Source organism: Nilaparvata lugens, chromosome 14 (genome assembly GCF_014356525.2).
Source record: "Nilaparvata lugens isolate BPH chromosome 14, ASM1435652v1, whole genome shotgun sequence".
NCBI lineage: Eukaryota > Metazoa > Arthropoda > Insecta > Hemiptera > Delphacidae > Nilaparvata > Nilaparvata lugens.
In genome coordinates this window covers 19,482,344-19,502,496 of record NC_052517.1, presented here as the reverse complement: position 1 = coordinate 19,502,496, position 20,153 = coordinate 19,482,344, and positions in this window count along the sequence as shown.

Below are 20,153 nucleotides of genomic sequence, written 5' to 3'. Positions count from 1 at the left end.
AAATCATGGATAAAAAATAGCAAAAGAAAATATGTCATGGCTTGTAGAATTCATTCAAAGTTTGCAACTTTTGTAACAAATTATGGGGTTATTTATCAAGTTGAGATGATACTGTATCATATTGTGTTGATACTGCTGTACCATGTGTGGTGATACTGTATCATTTATGGTGATATGCCATGGTAAAGGACCGTTATGTTGCAAATGTGAGTGTTAACTGAAGCCGATAGTCCTAGTAGTTGTTTTTGGTGAAGCTATGTGACGCTGGTAGTCTCTCATACTGTGCCCTTCTTACACTCTTACACTCCCAACAACACACTAATCATAGACAGTGTATAGGGTGTCTATGTTGCAAATGTGAGTGTTAACTGAAGCCGATAGTCCTAGTAGTTGTTTTTGGTGAAGCTATGTGACGCTGGTAGTCTCTCATACTGTGCCCTTCTTACACTCTTACACTCCCAACAACACACTGAGAATAGACAGTGTATAGGGTGTCTATGTTGCAAATGTGAGTGTTAACTGAAGCCGATAGTCGTAGTAGTTGTTTTTGGTAAAGCTATGTGACGCTGGTAGTCTCTCATACTGTGCCTTCTTACACTCTTACACTCCCAACAACACACTAATCATAGACAGTGTATAGGGTGTCTATGTTGCAAATGTGAGTGTTACTGAAGCCGATAGTCCTAGTAGTTGTTTTTGGTGAAGCTATGTGACGCTGGTAGTCTCTCATACTGTGCCCTTCTTACACTCTTACACTCCCAACAACACACTAATAATAGACAGTGTATAGGGTGTCTATGTAGCAAATGTGAGTGTTAACTGAAGCCGATAGTCGTAGTAGTTGTTTTTGGTAAAGCTATGTGATGCTGGTAGTCTCTCATACTGTGCCCTTCTTACACTCTTACACTCCCAACAACACACTAATAATAGACAGTGTATAGGGTGTCTATGTTGCAAATGTGAGTGTTAACTGAAGCCGATAGTCCTAGTAGTTGTTTTTGGTGAAGCTATGTGACGCTGGTAGTCTCTCATACTGTGCCCTTCTTACACTCTTACACTCCAACAACACACTAATAATAGACAGTGTATAGGGTGTCTATGTTGCAAATGTGAGTGTTAACTGAAGCCGATAGTCCTAGTAGTTGTTTTTGGTGAAGCTATGTGACGCTGGTAGTCTCTCATACTGTGCCCTTCTTACACTCTTACACTCCCAACAACACACTAATCATAGACAGTAATCGGAGAAGAAATTTGGAACATAAACGACTTACATCGTGGGATATCTTCTTATGCTGTTTTTTATCTATGTTATGTATGTAAGTTCTATCATTGTTGTTACATACGTTAAGGGATTGTACTTATAAGGCTATTAAGTGTGTGTATATGTGTGTGTTAAGGGCGGAAAATCCTTTAAAAATACTTGAAACCCTTGCAACTCTTCTAGAGTTCTTAAGCTCCTCTAAAAATCTCCAATGTCCTCCGGAAATCATTACACTGCTTCTAAAATTCCAAAGTTTCTAAAATCCTTAGGCTCAACTCACACTTAGGCGACTCAGGTCGAGAAGAGACTGGACTCTAGTGGAGAGCATGTGTTTCGACTGGACTCTAGTGGAGAGCATGTTGTGTTTTGAAATGGTGACGTCGCGGAGACTAGAATCGACTGGTCTGAGTGTCACCATTTGGAAGCACATGCTCTCCACTAGAGTCGAGTCTCTTCTCCACCTGAGTCGCATAAGTGTCAGTTGAGCCTTAAAGTGCATCAAAAATGCTTCAACTACTTTCAAAGTCATCTAGCTTGTTGGAAAATCATTGATTTCCTTCGAGTATTATCTCTAACTCCTCTTAAAATACCTAAAATCCTCGACCTCATGAAATCCTAACCCTTCAACTCCTTCCAAAAATATTTAGCTGAAATCTTTATATAACTGTAGCTACATACATCTCTCATTTCAGTTTTTTCATTAATTTATTGATTGATACAATAAGTACATCATCAAAATGGTAGGGAGAGGAAAAAGTAAGGTAACCTTGTGTTATTCCTCTCCCAAATTTGGATAAGGTTACACATAGTCCCAAATAGGTCAAGTCTTGTAGTTGTTCACTTTACAACATTTTCAGTCCTTAAATATGTTCATCATCCTCATTATTTATTTATTTATTATCCCTTCAATCACCCATGCACAAGCCTACTGCCCATGTAGGCATCATCCTCAGCACAAGAAGATGGCTTTGTATGTCTAATATGTATGATGAAATTGCATTCCCAACCAAAATGGAAAAATGGCTTTCTATGTATAAATAATATGGTCGATCGCTTTAGATGTAACTCTTCCCCATCCTATAGTGAGGTCCACGTTATAATGGCAGCACCCGATTACCATTGGTGTTGCTATCCTTGTCTATCATTCCACAAAGCAGATAGCTCTATCCTCTACCACCTCTGCACTGTTCCCAGATCATAGTACAGCAATGTAGAATTATAATCAATTAACGAAATATGATAATCTCTACTAAGAAAATTTATTATTTAATCGTTGTAAAATGTATTTTGACGAATTTAAAACAAGAATGAACAGTAGTTGGGCTCAACTGACACTTGGGCGACTCAGGTGGAGAAGAGACTGGACTCTAGAGGAGAGCATGTGTTTCCAAAGGAGACTAGAATCGACTGGTCTGAGTGTCACCATTTGGAAACACATGCTCTCCACTAGAGTCCAGTCTCTTCTCCACCTGAGTCGCCTAAGTGTCAGTTGAGCCTAAATATTACATCAGATGTACAGGTATCAGCTATAAGGCAGTAACAAAGCAGAGAATCGGTAACACTGTTCTTCTATCTTTCTCCACTGCCGTTATAACGTGGACCTCATCATATTTAATAGTGTATGTGTGTGTATACGGTTGGTATGACTATAAAGGTGTATGTGTTTATGTTAGGGTAATTTTGTATTTTTCTATGTAATTTTCCTACTATTTTTACTCTTTTGGTCGGGGATGAACTATGAGAATTTATCCATTCTATTTGTGAAGGGTTTTGTATTCAATTAATCATCATTGTCTTGTATTTTTTGTATATTTTCTGGTTTGTTAATCTTATTTGTTGTTGTATATTTTGTTACAATAGTCTGATTTAATGAATGGATAATTACAGTCATGATTTTAAAATAATATTATAATAATTATTATTATTATTCTTGTTGTTAATATTATACAGAATTCTAGTGTTCATTTTTTTATATTATTTAGTGGTTGACAGCAGTTAAATTGATCAAATTTGTTTAAAGTCCATAATTTATTATTTTGCATTAGATATTATCAATAGAATATATATTATATAGGGAAAGACAAGGAGGCAAAGCTTTTAATTTTCAAATTTTAGGTACCATAAAAAACTTCCAATTTTAGTAAAAATTATCGAATTATTTAGTGATTTATTGTTGTATTTCAAATTTCCCATCATTGATATTGATTAGATTGTAACATATAATACTGGTTACACAAAAGCCGGTTAAATTTCAACCGTGATTAATTCCACGAGAACCAATCAGAGAAGCCGTCTTTTCAAGAAAGCCTTTTCTGATTAGTTCTCTTGGAATTAATCACGATTAAAATTTAACCGGCTTTTGTGCAACCGGCACATAGTGAGGTTCACTTTAGACCGAGAGCATTCTCTATAAGCTTTCGAGAGTTTTCTTTATATCAAAGCTGACTGTTCAAAGCATAGAGAAAAGATAGCATAAGAAGATATGCCATGGTTTGTAGAAATCATTCAGATTGGAAGTTTTGTATCAAATTATGGTGTTGTGTATCAAGTTGAGATGATACTGTATCATATTTTGTTGCAATACTGTATCATTTATGGTGATATGGCATGGTTAAGGACCGTTATGTTGCGTTATGTGAGTGTTAACTGAAGCCGATAGTCCTAGTAGTTGTTTTTGGTGAAGCTATGTGACGCTGGTAGTCTCTCATACTGTGCCCTTCTTACACTCCCAACAACACACTAATAATAGACAGTGTATAGAGTGTCTATGTTGCAAATGTGAGTGTTAACTGAAGCCGATAGTCCTAGTAGTTGTTTTTGGTGAAGCTATATGACGCTGGTAGTCTCTCATACTGTGCCCTTCTCACACTCCCAACAACACACTAATAATAGACAGTGTATAGAGTGTCTATGTTGCAAATGTGAGTGTTAACTGAAGCCGATAGTCCTAGTAGTTGTTTTTGGTGGAGCTATGTGACGCTGGTAGTTTCTCATACTGTGCCCTTCTCACACTCCCAACAACACACTAATAATAGACAGTGTATAGGGTGTCTATGTTGCAAATGTGAGTGTTAACTGAAGCCGATAGTCCTAGTAGTTGTTTTTGGTGAAGCTATATGACGCTGGTAGTCTCTCATACTGTGCCCTTCTCACACTCCCAACAACACACTAATAATAGACAGTAGTCGACAGAAATCGAAGAAGAAATTTGCAACATAAACGACCATGAGATATCTTCTTATGCTATCTTTTCTCTATGGTTGAAAGTGAATCTATTTATAATTTATTTATTTATTTAAGGAATTTATAATTTTGCATGGATTTGATACCAAAGATCTCAAAAGGTTGGATTGATATTATACTTGAAGTCTTCTAAATGTAACTCGATAGATATTGATGTATTTTCAAATGTAATTTTGTTGTTGTAATCGGAAATAAATGTATAATTTTGGTGTAATATTCTTGTAGACTAATTAATTTCTTCTCCTTGCCTTCTAATCTACTCATCAATTCTGCTCAACCGGGCAGGATAAGAAATGCATTGCTTCTTATGGGAGTGTTGACACATTGACTAGAAATGAATACCGTTGTTTCTTATGGGGATGTTCATACATTGGCTGGGGATGAATACCGTTGTTTCTTATGGGGATGTTCATACATTGGCTGGGGATGAATACCGTTGTTTCTTATGGGGATGTTCATACATTGGCTGGGGATGAATACCGTTGTTTCTTATGGGGATGTTCATACATTGGCTGGGGATGAATACCGTTGTTACTTATGGGGATGTTCATACATTGGCTGGGGATGAATACCGTTGTTTCTTATGGGGATGTTCATACATTGGCTGGGGATGAATACCGTTGTTTCTTATGGGGATGTTCATACATTGGCTGGGGATGAATACCGTTGTTACTTATGGGGATGTTCATACATTGGCTGGGGATGAATACCGTTGTTTCTTATGGGGATGTTCATACATTGGCTGGGGATGAATACCGTTGTTACTTATGGGGATGTTCATACATTGGCTGGGGATGAATACCGTTGTTTCTTATGGGGATGTTCATACATTGGCTGGGGATGAATACCGTTGTTACTTATGGGGATGTTCATACATTGGCTGGGGATGAATACCGTTGTTTCTTATGGGGATGTTCATACATTGGCTGGGGATGAATACCGTTGTTACTTATGGGGATGTTCATACATTGGCTGGGGATGAATACCGTTGTTTCTTATGGGGATGTTCATACATTGGCTGGGGATGAATACCGTTGTTACTTATGGGGATGTTCATACATTGGCTGGGGATGAATACCGTTGTTACTTATGGGAGTGTTCACATGATGACAGGGAAATATTACTATTTATTCTTATGGGGGTGTTCAGACTATGACAGGGAAAGATTACCATTGCTTCTTATGGAAGTGTTCAAACATTGTCTGCAAATGTTTATGGTTGTTTCTTATGGGAGTCTTCACACGATGAAATAAAATTAATATCATTGTTTCTTATGGGTGTGTTCACACGATGACTGGGAAATATCGTTGGTTCTTATGAGAGTGTTTACATTGTCAAGAAATGTTTACCGTCGTTTCTTTTGGGAGTGTTCACACGATGACTGGGAAAGATTATCGTTGTTCCTTATCAGGGTGTTCACAGAATGGCAGGAAATGTTTACCATTGGTTCTTATGGGAGTGTTCATACATTGGCTGGGGATGAATACCGTTGTTTCTTATGGGGATGTTCATACATTGGCTGGGGATGAATACCGTTGTTACTTATGGGAGTGTTCACACGATGACAGGGAAATATTACTATTTATTCTTACGGGGGTGTTCAGACTATGACAGGGAAAGATTACCATTGCTTCTTATGGAAGTGTTCAAACATTGTCTGCAAATGTTTATGGTTGTTTCTTATGGGAGTCTTCACACGATGAAATAAAATTAATATCATTGTTTCTTATGGGTGTGTTCACACGATGACTGGGAAATATTATCGTTGGTTCTTATGAGAGTGTTTACATTGTCAAGAAATGTTTACCGTCGTTTCTTTTGGGAGTGTTCACACGATGACTGGGAAAGATTATCGTTGTTCCTTATCAGGGTGTTCACAGAATGGCAGGAAATGTTTACCATTGGTTCTTATGGGAGTGTTCATGCGATGATTGGGAAAGATTACTGTTGTTTCTTATGAGGGTGTTCACACGATGACAAAAAATGAATATCATTCTTTCTTAAGGGAATGTTCAAACGATGGCAGGGGAAGATTACCGTTGTTTCTTGTCAGGGTTTTCACAGGATGGCAGGGGAATATTGCCGTTTTTTCTTATGGGAGTGTTCACACATTGGCTAGAAATTAATACTGTTGTTTCTTATGGGAGTGTTCACACTCTGGTAGGAAAAGAATAATTATGATTGTTTCTTATGGGTGTGTTCAAACATTCGCTGCAAATGTTTACCGTTGTTTTTTAGAGGAGTGTTCACACGATGGCAGGTAAAGATTATCGTTGATTCTTATGGGAGTGTTCACACGATGGCAGGTAAAGATTATCGTTGTTTCTTATGGGAGTGTTCACACGATGACTGGGAAAGATTACCGTTGTTCCTCATCAGGGTGTTGAATACCTTTGTTTCTCATGGGGGTGTTCATACATTCGCAGGAAATGAAACCATTGTTTCTTATGGGGATGTTCACACGATGACAGGTAAAGATTACCATTGTTTCTTATGGGAGTGTTCACACTTAAACAGAAAAAATACTATAACTTCTTACAGAGTAACGTCTACAGTGTCATTAGGATAGCAAAGTCTTTGTACAGACAGATTCTCACCTTTTCAATTTTTTTTTTTTGCAGTATGTTGTCTCCAATACGTTGACATCTTAGGCTAGTTACACACACATCGATTTTTTTCCGTCCTTAAAAATTCTGTCAGACTAAACAGATGATGAAATAAAAACGGATCAACCACATCGACAGTCAGAAATGAATACCGTTGTTTCTTATGGGAGTGTTCACACACTGGTAGGAAATGAATATGATTGTTTCTTCACCACATTCTACTCAGTCGAATTTTTAAACAGATGATGTTTGTAAAGGAGAAAAAATCTACACTGTGCTATTCTGTAAGAATAGAGGAGATGTACGACTATGTAAAAACTTTAAGCTGCGTACACATATACGCTCTTCCAACCCGCACCGAGCACGCTCCTCCCTCGTACCGCCCTCGTTCCTCCATCGAACCACAGTCGCACCGCCCACGCACCCATCATGAACGTTACGGAAGATGTTAGATCTTCTCGCGTTCCCCGGTCGAACCACTGTTGCTCCCCGGTCGATCATCAATCTCTCTCCTGGAGTGACGTTCGGTTGCGGAGCAGAGCGAAAGTCTGTACGCACCTATAGAGTAATTAAACTCATCTCACACACATTAAAAATGTTGGAACGTCTAATAAGCAAATGCCTACTTGGAATTACAGCCGTTAGGCCTACTAAGAACCAGTGTGGTTTGTCCCAGGTAGGTCCGCCACAGATGCTTTGCACTCAGTAAGGCTATATAGGCACACACCAGCTAGTCAAGACAAGACATGATCAGACACGTTTAGTCATAATACTTCACATAGTTGCTTATGTCTGATTGCAATGACTAATCAGTGTAAGGAAATGATAGGACTGCAGAATTGCCGAAAATAATTGACCGAGCGAAGTGAGGTTTAAGATTCAAGTCGACGGTTTGGCATTTCTCTTAATGTTTGAATGTTCATATGTTGCGCATTTACGGCGAAACGTAGTAATAGATTTTCATGAAATTTGACAGGTATGTTCCTTTTTGCGCGTCGACGTATATACAAGGTTTTTTGAAATTTTGCATTTCAAGGATAATATAAAAGGAAAAAGGAGCCTCCTTTATACGCCAATATTAGAGTAAAAATCAGACTATAGAATATTTTGGGAGTGTTCACACGATGACTGGGAAAGATTATCGTTGTTCCTTATCAGGGTGTTCACAGAATGGCAGGAAATGTTTACCATTGGTTCTTATTGGAGTGTTCATGCGATGATTTGGAAAGATTACTGTTGTTTCTTATGAGGGTGTTCACACGATGACAAAAAATGAATATCATTCTTTCTTAAGGGAATGTTCAAACGATGGCAGGGGAAGATTACCGTTGTTTCTTGTCAGGGTTTTCACAGGATGGCAGGGGAATATTGCCGTTTTTTCTTATGGGAGTGTTCACACATTGGCTAGAAATTAATACTGTTGTTTCTTATGGGAGTGTTCACACTCTGGTAGGAAAAGAATAATTATGATTGTTTCTTATGGGTGTGTTCAAACATTCGCTGCAAATGTTTACCGTTGTTTTTTAGAGGAGTGTTCACACGATGGCAGGTAAAGATTATCGTTGATTCTTATGGGAGTGTTCACACGATGGCAGGTAAAGATTATCGTTGTTTCTTATGGGAGTGTTCACACGATGGCAGGTAAAGATTATCGTTGATTCTTATGGGAGTGTTCACACGATGGCAGGTAAAGATTATCGTTGTTTCTTATGGGAGTGTTCACACGATGACTGGGAAAGATTACCGTTGTTCCTCATCAGGGTGTTGAATACCTTTGTTTCTCATGGGGGTGTTCATACATTCGCAGGAAATGAAACCATTGTTTCTTATGGGGATGTTCACACGATGACAGGTAAAGATTACCATTGTTTCTTATGGGAGTGTTCACACTTAAACAGAAAAAATACTATAACTTCTTACAGAGTAACGTCTACAGTGTCATTAGGATAGCAAAGTCTTTGTACAGACAGATTCTCACCTTTTCAATTTTTTTTTTTTGCAGTATGTTGTCTCCAATACGTTGACATCTTAGGCTAGTTACACACACATCGATTTTTTTCCGTCCTTAAAAATTCTGTCAGACTAAACAGATGATGAAATAAAAACGGATCAACCACATCGACAGTCAGAAATGAATACCGTTGTTTCTTATGGGAGTGTTCACACACTGGTAGGAAATGAATATGATTGTTTCTTCACCACATTCTACTCAGTCGAATTTTTAAACAGATGATGTTTGTAAAGGAGAAAAAATCTACACTGTGCTATTCTGTAAGAATAGAGGAGATGTACGACTATGTAAAAACTTTAAGCTGCGTACACATATACGCTCTTCCAACCCGCACCGAGCACGCTCCTCCCTCGTACCGCCCTCGTTCCTCCATCGAACCACAGTCGCACCGCCCACGCACCCATCATGAACGTTACGGAAGATGTTAGATCTTCTCGCGTTCCCCGGTCGAACCACTGTTGCTCCCCGGTCGATCATCAATCTCTCTCCTGGAGTGACGTTCGGTTGCGGAGCAGAGCGAAAGTCTGTACGCACCTATAGAGTAATTAAACTCATCTCACACACATTAAAAATGTTGGAACGTCTAATAAGCAAATGCCTACTTGGAATTACAGCCGTTAGGCCTACTAAGAACCAGTGTGGTTTGTCCCAGGTAGGTCCGCCACAGATGCTTTGCACTCAGTAAGGCTATATAGGCACACACCAGCTAGTCAAGACAAGACATGATCAGACACGTTTAGTCATAATACTTCACATAGTTGCTTATGTCTGATTGCAATGACTAATCAGTGTAAGGAAATGATAGGACTGCAGAATTGCCGAAAATAATTGACCGAGCGAAGTGAGGTTTAAGATTCAAGTCGACGGTTTGGCATTTCTCTTAATGTTTGAATGTTCATATGTTGCGCATTTACGGCGAAACGTAGTAATAGATTTTCATGAAATTTGACAGGTATGTTCCTTTTTGCGCGTCGACGTATATACAAGGTTTTTTGAAATTTTGCATTTCAAGGATAATATAAAAGGAAAAAGGAGCCTCCTTTATACGCCAATATTAGAGTAAAAATCAGACTATAGAATATTATTCATCATAAAATCAGCTGACAAGTGATTACACAGATGTGTGGAGAAGCCAGTCTATTGCTGTATTTCCATAAGGTCTATAGTTTCAATCAGGTACTTGTGGATGAGAATATTGCGTGAGGTCTACTGATCACAGAACTACTAGTAATAATAATATCAAGGGAACTTGCTGGTTTTCAGGTTGCAACTGATCAGTTTCAGGGCCTCTGACATGACCTAACAACTGCTTTTTAAGCAGCCGGGACCGACGGCTTGTATGCTGCAGCAGTCGTAAACTGTATTTCATTACTCGACTTTAATCTATATTCTCAATAATCTCATATCTTGCTAACGTAGGCTAGGCGCACATCAGTTAGTCAAGACAAGACAAGACATGATCAGACACGTTCAGTCACAATACTTCACATAGTTGCTTATGACGTAACTCGCACTGATTATAGTCATTGTGAAGTTCAGTTTAATCTGATAGTATTCATGAGGACGGCAAAAAATCGATGTGTGTGTAACTGGCCTTATTCGGCCCTTGGAGACTGAGAGAGAGAGAGTGAGAGAGAGAGATCCAAGAGATCCTGTAACTGAGACTTGTCATAGAATTAGTAGTGGACCCTACCTAAATATACCAGATTATTTGGACAAAAGTTATTAAAGACTGAAAAATTGAAGAAGTTATTCTTATTTTGGGAAGAAAATTCAATGTTTTTGAAACAGAGCTCAAGCTGAACCTTAATTTTCTGCTGAAGGTGTTGCCCACATGAGCTCTAGGCTTGTGCGTGGGCAATGATGCAGATGATTTAAGGCCCGCCACAAAGTAGACCCACGCTAATCCACGAAAAGCAACCCACGCCGTGGGATGTTTTGTAAACCATTGCTATAGAATTATTCATAATTAATCAGCTGACAAGTAGATTATTCATTGCATGTATTACACAGATGTCTGGAGAAGCCTAGCAATGGTTTACAAAACATCCCACGACGTGGGTTGCTTTTCGTGGGTCTACTTTGCGGCGGGCCTAATGATTTGCTTTTAATTTGCTTTGATGATAATAATTTAAAAGGGATTGAGATTTATATTTTTATTTATAATAATAGGTATATATTTTTTAGAAATAGTAATATTGAAATTCTTTTATTTAATTTTGAAACATCTGGTATATTTTTCTCAAATCTAAAGGTGCGTACAGATTTACGCACCGCGAACATGAGCAATTCACTTTTAATCAGCTCACTATATCTGTATTTTTACAGAGACGGTAAGATACAGATATAAAAATCTTGGCATCAGCTGATAAAAAGCTAATTGCTCATGTTCGCGGCGCGTAAATCTGTACGCACCTTTACAAAACATTGGACTGTGGAGAAATAAATTAACATTATAATAAAAGAACAAAGATATTGTCAAATTTCACTAAAAACTTGTTTTTAGTGAAATTTGGCAATATCTTTGTCTTCTTATTATGGAGAGATTTCACAACATCATCATCAATTCTACTAATTTTATTAAATTAACATTCATTGAAAGTAGGCTACTTGAAAATGAACTTGAAAGAAAATAGAGTACAGTAAAAGGAGTAAAGACCTAATATTATTAGAATATACCTGGAAAGAAGTACAGAAAATATAAGTTTTGAATAGTTGTCTGGAAGTAAATATTGTTGACACTATTATAAGACACCACTTAGTATTTTTATAGGGGAATATTTTGGGAATTAACACATAGGGACATAGTTACACTTAAAAATAACATTTTGGAACCTCAATACGAAAAATGGCTTATAATTAACCTTGGGAACCCCCGTCATATTCGAAGCTTACAACTAAACAGTTGAACATATGTTACTGGAGTAATTTATGTAACACAGTACAAAACATCAAAAATGGTGGGAACAACCTAGAAGATTGGAAGAAAATATTGATTAGTTTATACAAACAGAGAATAGATACACATGGTCAAAAACACATCCTTAAAACTATGAATGTGTCTACCCAGCTCAATTGGAGCCTCGAGCCTAGCCTTTAATTCACATGACATGTACACAAAAACACAATAAAAAATATGCCTCCAACCAGGTCTGATGGGGAAGTTTTGGGAGAATTGGTTGGTTTTTGGAGAAAGAGAGAGTGAACCTTCAAATCAGTATGCACAGCCCACTGAATTGAGATCCTAGCTCCAAGTGATCGACAGTTAACAACCACCCCAGGGTCTGGCTGCGTTGGTGGATGTCATTGCTGTCTTTCACCCAAAAAAGGTCCTGAAAAAGGTGGATTGGTTTTTGGGGAGAGAGACAGAGTGGACCTTCAAATCAGTATGCACAGCCCACTGAATTGAGATCCTAGCTCCAAGTGATTGTCAGTTAACAACCACCCCAGGGTCTGGCTGAATTGGTGGATGTCATTGCTGTCTTTCACTCAAATCAGGTCCTGAAAACGGAATTTCAGGTCTGTTGGTGCATTTCAACATACCGTGTGTGGTGAGGGACCTGAACTAGATCTATAGATGTGCTGAAACCCTATCCTTAATCTAAAAAGTGTGCTGACTGCAAAATCAAATCTAAATATCCTACTTTTATGAGGGGTTCCTAATGAGGGAGCTAATATTTTTGAATAATTTAAAGAGGAGTGAGTTTGTCTCACTGAGCTGGAAGCATAATCAGCATGCCGAGCCCACTGAAATAGGCCTCCAACTCTATGATTGACAGCAATTGGTACTCAGTACAGGGTCTGGCTGTATTGGTGTGAGTCGATACTGTCTTTCATACCTCATCACAAAGGGACAGAATTAGATTAACAAATACTGATTGGGCGCGATCAAAAACTAAAAGGAATATCCACCTTTAGTTGGCACCGTTATTCGTTTCCAGCTTCTATTTCTTCTGGCTTTTGATTTATTATCAAGTGATCATTTTATCTTTCTTGATAATATTGTTCCTGAATAAAAACAGTAATAATTCAGATTTTGTCTCAAGATTTCAGATTTTGCTGCATAGACCTGAGTCGCAGCTCACTAGCAATCGTCCATCATAGACAAGAAACTCTAAATTCAAAATAAAATATACTCATTTTTGAGATTTTTTGATGTATGAGATTATAGATTCAAAGTTTTTTTAGTGAGTCAGACTTCTACTCAAAAATTTAATAAGAATTTAAATTTAGATTTGAATTCAGAATCGGTGATGAGGTCAGGGCCAGGGAATCCATGATGATCCTTGATGGTCCTTGGAAGCCTGTGAAACCGTGTGTGGTGAGGGACCTAAGCTAGATATATAGAGGTGCTGAAACCCTATCCTTAATCTAAAAAGTGTGCTGACTGCAAAATCAAATCTAAATATCCTACTTTTATGAGGGGTTCCTAATGAGGGAGCTAATATTTTTGAATAATTTAAAGAGGCGTGAGTTTGTCTCACTGAGCTGGAAGCATAATCAGCATGCCGAGCCCACTGAAATAGGCCTCCAACTGTATGATTGACAGCAATTGGTACTCAGTACAGGGTCTGGCTGTATTGGTGTGAGTCGATACTGTCTTTCATACCTCATCACAAAGGGACAGAATTAGATTAACAAATACTGATTGGGCGCGATCAAAAACTAAAAGGAATATCCACCTTTAGTTGGCACCGTTATTCGTTTCCAGCTTCTATTTCTTCTGGCTTTTGATTCATTATCAAGTGATCATTTTATCTTTCTTGATAATATTTTTCCTGAATAAAAACAGTAATAATTCAGATTTTGTCTCAAGATTTCAGATTTTGCTGCATAGACCTGAGTCGCAGCTCACTAGCAATCGTCCATCATAGACAAGAAACTCTAAATTCAAAATAAAATATACTCATTTTTGAGATTTTTTGATGTATGAGATTATAGATTCAAAGTTTTTTGAGTGAGTCAGACTTCTACTCAAAACTTTAATAAGAATTTAAATTTAGATTTGAATTCAGAATCGGTGATGAGGTCAGGGCCAGGGAATCCATGATGATCCTTGATGGTCCTTGGAAGCCTGTGAAACCGTGTGTGGTGAGGGACCTAAGCTAGATATATAGAGGTGCTGAAACCCTATCCTTAATCTAAAAATTGTGCTGACTGCAAAATCAAATCTAAATATCCTACTTTTATGAGGGATTCCTAATGAGGGAGCTAATATTTTTGAATAATTTAAAGAGGAGTGAGTTTGTCTCACTGAGCTGGAAGCATAATCAGCATGCCGAGCCCACTGAAATAGGCCTCCAACTCTATGATTGACAGCAATTATTGGTACTCAGTACAGGGTCTGGCTGTATTGGTCTGAGTCGATACTGTCTTTCATACCTCATCACAAAGGGCCAGAATAAGGGACGCTACATCTATAACAAAAAACATCAATACAAAATGAGTAACTCATTATTACGTTAACAAGAATATTCTCAAAATATGTCAGACTTCTATGCAAAAATTATGAGTTACTCAAAATTTGAATTTAGTTTTTAAACAATCAAACTAATGATGAGGTCAGGGCCAGGGAATCCATGATGATCCTTGATGATCCTCGATGATCCTTGATGGTCCTTGGAAGCTGCTGTATTAAATCTATTTTAATCTATTTGTGTTGGTGTTCGAGTGTGTGTAAGAAAAAACATGTGTAGGCACTGACAACAATTCCGTGTAACCTCACACACATTCTACTTTGAAAAAACCATAAATAATCTCTGAAAAGAAATTAACTCATGGGGAAATGAAATGTAATATTGGAAGCAGAAAGTGGATATGACTCAATAAAAATATGAGAACTTCTTCAATATATCTACATATAACAGATATCCAATTTTAAAGTTTAAAAATATTGGAAAAGTTTTAAATGAAAATAGTGTTGGATAACTCTACTGTTGGGGAAATTGTCTCATTATCTGAAAACTTTCAATGGTATCCCTATGACATCCAACAAAATACAACAACAAAGCCGCGAGGTCTGAAACCTTTTGAAACGACTACATGACAACGATGTGGAACATCCCACCAGTAGAGCTGTACAACACATCACTTCAAATTTAATACTTGTAGCTGAAGGCTGGAAAAAATATTGTGAGTTAATGGAAGAATTTTATTAATTATTAATGTGTGCGAGGACATTTTTGTGTAGTATGAATATTTGAAATTGCTGACTCACCAAACTGCACACAGCTCAAACCTGGAAACAAACAATTAGCAAAATCAGTCAAGGAGTTCTGAAAAAATAACTAATATTCAATCAATTTGGAATCAAAGTAATTCATTATGGTACTAGAGTGAAGCTAGTAGCTTCTCTACCCTCTGAATGAGCAACAGAATTGGAATGAATTTTGCATCTTCAAGAGAAAAATTAAATTTTGAGAATTTTATATCAGTTTAATAGAAAATGCTGGAGAGATCAAGTATTTTCAATCGATAGTGTCTTGAAATAAAAATGTAGACTCCAGGTGAAGATCAAGAAGTATAAATATTTTTGTAAGATCATAATGATATTAATGAATGGAATAAACTAATTGTTCAATCACAAGTTTTAAATTAAAAAATAGGATGTCTCACCTCATCTTTGTTGCGGATGCGCCCTCCCAGCAACCAGCAAGTCCAGAGTCCAGAGTTGTCGTCCAGTCTTTTGAGCACTTTTACACAACACTGCACTACTTTCACTAGACTTTAAACGCACTCCCGAAACGCGTATCCATTTTTGTGCGGTACGGAACACTCGCGGAACGCGTATCCATTTTTGTGCGGTACGGAATGTTCAGAGTTCATCACTGTATACAGTGGGTGATAGCTGAAAATACAAGACAAAAACTATTAGAATGATGCAGTAGTGACACATCAACAAATCAAATCTATTTTATTGATGAGTCAATGTGTCACTGTCTAGGAATTCAAAGTACTACACTAAAATATTCCAGCTATCTATAGGGGGATTAAGTATCATTTAATATTATCCAGTAGTGAAGGAGATCAGTCTTGTCATATAATATTCAAATTGAAATGGATTGGTATCTCAATATGAGAACCATTCTGTATTGCATTTGCATTATTACTTTCTTGTTGAACAAGGGTCCTAGAAGCTTATTTTCAACACAAATATATTATATCCTTTCTATTAATCATATTCCAAATAATATGATCCATCATCCTAAATTTCATCATTGATTAATGAGAGTATTGCATTAATAAGAGGATTCAAAAGAACAGCGCACCAGCAGCTATCTGATGACTGCAAAAATACTTTGAAAAATCAAGTAATATTACTATTATAGCATTCTTCAATGTTGTTTACCATCACGAACTGCTCATTATTAAATCACTTTTTGCTATTAGAAAAAACGACTAGCAGTCAGACAGTCGTTTTTTTCTAATAGCAAAAAGTGACTATTATAGCATTCAGCTTCCAGAATATAAAATATTTTCCATCATAAGGTGTGTAAATTCACCCTAATATTCACTCTTAATACATTATAAAATGCTCCTATTATAATATCATGTCCAAATCATCCATAGATTTGATGAAGTTTTGCAACCACAAGATGATTCTTGGGTCTCATTACTTCATAGTACGGTGATACTTTACTCCACTGAAGATGGAACTGAAATAACTACAAATAATACTGGAATTCGGTTGCTAATTAAACTATTAAAACTAAACTTAACTACAAGAGAAGAAGCTCATCATTTTAAAATGCATTTTCAATAGCTTTATCATTCTTATTCAAAATATAAAATATCATGAGATGTATATCATAATATCTGGTATCCGATAGTTGCCTACACTGGCAGAGCCTCATAAAATATTATTCAAAAAAGTGAATTCGTATGACTTTTGTTGGTGGGGAGTCCCTTGCGGGAAGGTCCCACCGCCTGAATTTATATAATTTAAGTCGTCAATGATCCTTACGACACTGTTCTACTTCAGCCGGGACCGACATTTAACGTGCTCATCCGATAACACTAAATAATTCAAAATAGAATGCATTACTACTTTTAGTATAGTGGTAACAAGTTGATTAGTTTGGTTTTCAGATACAACTAGAGATCCGCCTCTCTATGCTCTGAAAATATATTGGAACAAGATGAACGCTCATTGTTCCCCTCTTGAAAAATTGATATTTCAATTTCTCACTTACTTGAGATGAGTTTAAGCTGTAAGAGAATGCAGTTTATTAGACAAATTTACTGTAGATCTATAATTAAATTCATTGATTTTTGTTGGAATTCAATTTTCTTGAAGACTCCAATCCCTCACAATCGAGTTTATTTCCATGAAGTACCAAGGAAGCTTCAATGCTTTTTACTACATTGTCAAATGTTCATCTTGAAGAAATCCCCATGTTTTCAACATGAGAATACAGCAGCAGACGTAGTGAAATTCTCTCAAAGAATTTCTCCAGATATGCTATAAATTCTATTTTAATTGAGTTGATTGTCCACTAAATTCCAAGTGAACAATAAAAATATTCATAATTCACACTACCTATTACATTTATTAAAAAAAAAATTTGTTGGGTCCGCTCCAATTACATTGCACTCTATATATCTCCCGCAGGAGTGAGCACTACATTATGAGAGTATACTCTACTCATTCCAAGTAGAGTATACCTGAAAAACATTTTCCACTGGTGTTTCGGACTCCACTTAAACTGTGGATGCATGATGTCCCAATTGAAGCAGCTTTTGATGAAACTAGCTGGAGAGGTTTCCTTCATCAAATTAAACTACTTATTAAAACTAAACTTAACTACTATTAAACTACAAGAGAAGATGAAGCTCATCATGTTGACACTGATTGTCAATAACTTTATCATTCTTATTTCAAATATGACATATCATGAGATGTAGGCCGATATCATAATATTTGGTTTCAGATAGTACATTGGCAGAGCCATATACTGTAGTGATGCAGCTCCATTATATCCTTGATATATTCAAGATACTCTTGAATATTTCATTATAGAAAAATAATACTTATTATTTTTCTATCTCACTATAGAAGAAATTTTCTTCGAGATTGATCCATCCAATCTTTTTTTTGTCATCAAGTTTGTAATATCCAACTGACCCTTGTCTACAAATTAAGGCATAGAACTATCAAAAAATAATTGTCAAAAAAATGTTGAATAACTTATCTCAAGTGTTGGGACTGCTGCATTGTGGGATTAATCCAAGATGACCGCTCGCTTGATCCTCTCTGCATCTTTACTCACGCCTTCTAGTTGATTTTGATCAGTGAATCTGTCAAGAGTGTGTAAAAAAATTGGTGTTTTTGTTCGAAAATTGTCTTAAGTTATTACTAGTTATTAAGTTATAATTGTCTTAGTTAATAGAAACTAGTGAGACACCTGAGCTCAGCAATTAAATTTATTGACTCTGATAAGTGAGATACACTTGCAATATTGTCAACTTTCTCATAAATAAAGTAACATATCAATGCTTCCCATTCGACCAATGTCTCCAGTTGGAAGCTAATCTCACTATTTATTAGTTCAATAATCGATTGAGAGCTTGTGTTGGCATCTAGAGAAGTAAACATTCAGGCCCGGTTGCAAAACAGCCGGTTAAATTTTAAGAGTGAATAATTTCACGAGAATCATTCAGAGAAGGCGTTTTTAATTATTATCAAAAAGGCCTTCTCTGATTGGTTCTCGTGGATCTAATCACGGTTAAAATTCAACCGGCAACCGGCACTAAGAATGAAAAATTTTAAAGGTGCAAGTGAACATCCCTGTGGAACTCCCTCATTTTTGTAGTTTCTGGGAAATTTTTCTTAGATTTATCAATGTTTTATCATAAATAAATCATTCTCTAGTAGGCTATAAGCTTATTTCCTATGGTTTTATACGGTACCCTAAGTATTTCGCACGCTCTCATCCTAATGCTTGAATTAATATTGTGTTGATCAAATGCATTGGTAAAGTCAATAAAATATACATTTTTGGAATTTTTTGTCAATAAATACAGGTATTTTTTGGCATTAGACCTTTTTACAGAGTTTCAATCCTGAATTCATTGACCGATCACAGTGAGGTCTATGTATTACCTGGGATTTTCTTTCATCTGTCTGAATGTAACGTATTAGGGCCAAACACATTGATAGAATTCGATGAGATTTGGCAGGAATATTCCTTTTTTTCTGCGCGTCGATGTATACACAAGGTTTCTTTGAAATTTAAGCCGTGTCTATTACAATTTTGGAGAACAGGTGACAGGTGAACTTGTGGATAAAAAAACTGCGTGAGGTCTACTGTTAACCGAGCTACTGGTTATTCAAATTCGAAAAAATCTGCCGCCACAAAAGTCAGGTCTACCGACATTATTCCTTAGAATTAGAATAGAAATGTGTTTTTTCTCCATGCTTCTTTATACAATGTTCATAATTTGATTGAGGGAAAATATCAAGATAATAACTAAATTATTATTTTCTAGATAATTCGATCATCGGAAAATCATCTCAAAGTAGGCTATGCACAGTTCAACATGATAATAAACAAAAAATCAGTTCTAGGATTGTCCTATTAATCTGTCTCATCAAAAATAATAGTTGAATATATATTATTCTTGAAAAATGCTTTTGAATGTTTTTATAAAACGTAGAAAATGTATTATATTTGAAAGTGAACTATAAATTCCCTGAAACTAAATAATTTCCCTCCTAAACAGCTGATAAGTTGTCACCTGAGCTGACTTGATTGTCGTCAGCTGAGCATGTATCCGCCATTTTTGTACAGAAAACCGCGGCAAATTCAAGATCCCTAACCTCAAAGAACAGCTGCAATGAGGGAAGAATATCCGATTAAAAATATAAAAATATGCTCTCAAAAATAGAATCTGATCATATAAAAATTGAGAGTTTCAAAGAAAACGTCTCCAAATCAAATGGAGTTGATGTCATTCTCTGGGCTTTTAAAATTCTGGAAAAATTCAGTTCCCGCTCAGAACATTCAGAGATTATCAGATAATCTATCTGATA